The sequence below is a fragment of the Macrobrachium nipponense genome, chromosome 25 (genome assembly GCF_015104395.2).
Source record: "Macrobrachium nipponense isolate FS-2020 chromosome 25, ASM1510439v2, whole genome shotgun sequence".
NCBI lineage: Eukaryota > Metazoa > Arthropoda > Malacostraca > Decapoda > Palaemonidae > Macrobrachium > Macrobrachium nipponense.
The window spans coordinates 26,032,304-26,036,533 of NC_087214.1; positions in this window are offsets into that span (position 1 = coordinate 26,032,304).

Sequence of the window (4,230 nt, forward strand, 5' to 3'; positions counted from 1 at the left end):
CCTCCAGTGCATTTGCATTTTATAGTGGAGGTGATGATAGACAAACTGCCTAAGGGTTGAGGGGGGGGAGTTAAGGGGTAGGGGGAGGGGGATGAGGAGGGTGCCTACAGCTAGGGGAACGGGACTGGGGGGAATGGTAGGGGGTGAAGGCTGCCAAGATAACAAATAGGCCTTTGGGTCCTTTTCGGAAGAGTGACGTTGGCTGCCACTGATTTGAGGCCTTGTGGTAAATACACCTACGCATTCACTATATATAGTGTTATGTATTATACACTATATAAGTGTTTATGTTATTCACTATGTAAACTGTTTACCTATTTCACTGTATGCATGGCTCTTTTATTCACTATATAATGATATGTTATTCATTATACAATGTTGTCCTTCACTCTATACATTGTTATCTTACTCACTATGTAAACAGTCACTTCATACACTAGATAAGGGTCAGGTTATTATTCAACATTGCAACTGTTATCATCACATTGCTTTCTTTTTTTCCGCGCTACTCACGTCGGCACTTCTCTTTGAATGAAATTGTCTACACATTTTAATCTCACAGCACTACAAGTTCCCGCTTTGTTCACAAGAGACTGAGTTCCCATACACTACCAAAACACCGAGTTTCCAACTGATATCTATGCTTGGTTTCTGCTGTCCCCACGAGAACAAGTTCATAATACGAGACCGGATTGCCCATTTTTCACAAGAATGAGTTCCCACTCTGTTCCCAGAAGACTGAATTCCCAACTGTTTGAAAAGACCGAATTCCTATTTTGTTCCCAGAAGGAAGTATTTCCATTTTATTCCAAATTTTAAGTTCAAATGTATTCCCAGATGGTTAAATTCCCACTTGATTACAAAAACTGAGTTCCCACTATTTTCCCACAAGGTTTCATTCGCATTTGATTCTAATTACAAATTTCCCAATGTGTTCCCAGAATAGTGAATGCCCATTGAATTCCAAAGACTGAGTTCCCAGTGTGTTCCCAGAGGGCTGAATTTCCATCTGATTCTAAAGACTAAGTTCCCAGCAGGATAATTCCCAAATGGTTCCAAAAACTAAGTTCCAGTGTGTTCCCAGAGAAAAATTCTATTTCCTAATTTGATTCGAAGACTACGTTCCCATATTTGTTACCAGAAGTTAGAGTTCCCTTCGTTGCCAATAGACTGAGTTCCCACTTTAAGCAATTCGGGGTTCTCACAAATTTCACCCTCATTCAAACACAAGAACTCCTACCATTGAAAAACCTTATGCCTAAAAGAAAATGTTATAAAGTTCTATCAGAACCTACTTCCACAAATCAATGACATTCTAAAATGGATGTTCTTGATATCAATTCAGTGGTTTTATTTAAGAAATATAGGATGAAATTATTTAACCAAAGCTTCAGTCACGTCAATCACGAAAATATAAATAATGCATAATAAATATTCAGATTGGAAAACCCAATTATGTACATAAACGACCAGCGTCTAATTTGCATACAGATATTTGTTCTATGGAAATTGGCCTCAGTCCATCATACCATGGAACTCAATATACGCCAGTACACTTAAATCTCTCTCTCTCTCTCTCTCTCTCTCTCTCTCTCTCTCTCTCTCTCTCTCTCTCTCATGAGTACGCATGTATACACGAGCGATGTAAATACGCAATCGGTTAAGTTACGAACAATGACAGGGGATACAACTAAAATATAGTCGTGAGAGAGAGGTACAGTCACGATTAGGCAAATGATCCATTACCAAGAATTACTCGTCCATGAGGCAACAAGGAAAATGGAATGGAAATTGAACTGAAAATACATGACGATCATAAATATTTGCTCATTACATTACCCCAACAGAGCTTCATTGTTTCATTTTTTTTTTTTTTTATTTCACGTCCCAGCATGATAATTACTCACTTCTCTCCCCCTTCATAAACCCTCGTTAAGCCTTGGGTGCCTCGTTGGGGCCTACAACTTGCTTAGTCAAGTGAGGAAGATAACTCACATGGACGGCAATGCAGGCACTTAGGATGGATGGAGGGAAGAACACTTTCAGTTGAGAGGACCCATTACAAGGACCCTGATGGGAAGTGTGTCTTGCGTATGCCACGCCCTCATTGCGGTCTTATGCCTGCAAGAGCTCGTGCCCAAAAGTGGCGCAGAAGTGGGTAAAGTGTTACCAAAAAGTGGCCTATCAGTGGGGGTAATGTGTTAACCAATAGTGGCTTGTAGGTGTGGTGAAGAATTGTCCTAAAGTGTCCCCTAAGTGAGGTAAAAACGCAAGGCCAACAGAATTTTACAGGTCAACCCACGCGTAGCTTTTACTCGGATGGATAGCAGTTATCAATGTGACGTCACTTGGTTCAACAACTGAGACGCGCTCTCTCTTCTCTCTCTCCTCTCTCTCTCTCTCTCTCTCTCTGACTGCTTATCAAAAACATTTAATTATACTGTTATATTATTATTATTATTATTATTTTTATTATTATTATTATTATTATTATTATTATTATTATTATTATTATTATTATTATTATCTTTTGATATATCAAATAATAATAATAATAATAATAATAATAATAATAATAATAATAATAATAATAATAAAGAAGAAGAAGAAGAAGAAGCAGAAGAAGAAGAAGAAGTAGTTGTAATTATTATTATTCTTTTGCTCTTGATACTATTATTATTATTGTTATTATTATTAGTATTAATTATTATTTATTATCTTATCTAATAATAATATAATAAAATATAGTATAAATTATTATTATTTTCATACTTTATTATTATTAGTATCTTATTATTTTTATTATTATTATTATTAATATTATTATTATTATTATTTTTTTTTTTTGCTCTATCACCATCCTCCCATTCGACTGGGTGGTATTTATAGTGTGGGGTTCTGGGTTGCATTCTGCCTCCTTAGGAGTCCATCACTTTTCTTACTATGTGCGCCGTTTCTAGGATCACACTTCTGCATGAGTCCTGGAGCTACTTCAGCCTCTAGTTTTTCTAGATTCCTTTTCAGGGATCTTGGGATCGTGCCTAGTGCTCCTAGATTATGGGTACGATTTCCACTGGCATATCCATATCCTTCATATTTCTATTTTCAGATCTTGATACTTATCCATTTTTTCCCTCTCTTTCTCTTCAACTCTGGTGTCCCATGGTATTGCGACATCAGTGAGTGATACTTTCTTCTTGACTTTGTCAATCAACGGTCACGTCTGGTCGTTTGCACGTATCACCCTATCTGTTCTGATACCATAGTCCCAGAGGATCTTCGTTTTATATCACTCCTCAGGTTGGTGCTGCGTACCACTTATTACTGCAAGGTAGCTGATGTTTCTTGCACAAGCTCCAGTGGAGGGCTTTTGCCACTGATCATGCTCTTTTTGTACTGGTTCTGTGCAAGTGTCGGACATTCGCTTGCTATGTGGTTTATGGTTTCATTTTTCGTATTACACTTCCTACATATGGAGAGATGATATTTCAGTCTATCGTTTTTGAACATATTTGGTTCTTAGGGCCTGATCTTTGTGCCGCTGTTATCATTCCTTCAGTTTCCTTCTTTAGCTCTCCCCTCTGTAGCCATTGCGATGTGTCATCGCTGGCTAGTTCTTTAGTCTGCCTCATGTATTGTCGTGCATTGGTTTGTTATGCCATTCCTCTGTTCTGTTTGTCATTTCTCCTGTCTCTGATATTTCTGGGTCTTCGTCTACTCATTATTAGTTCCTTCTTCCCAAGCACGCTTTAGCCACTCGTCTTCACTGGTTTTCAGATATTGCCCAGTGCTCTGTTTCTTCGATGTTGATGCAGTCCTCTATACTTAGTAGTCCTCTCCCTCCTTCCTTTCGTGTATGTGTAGTCTGTCCGTATTTGCTCTTGGGTGTAGTGCTTTGTGTAGTATTGTCATATGTTTCCTGGTTATTATTATTATTATTATTATTATTATTATTATTATTATTATTACATGACCATTCATTCAAGAAACATAACACATGAGTTAATAAAAATAAAATGAAAAGTAAATCCACAATAATATGTCTGATCTTGTTATTTAAAATACAAAGCAGAAAGCTTTCGAAGACCTGCACGGTCCTCCTTGTCAATCTGAATACAATTATTAACATGGACCATACAAGAACTTTGTTTTTTGACTTGTTTACCAAAAAGCCTGTTTGATGATGTAGTTGGCTCTTCACGTTATCCCCTCGTTCTCCAACGGCAAACC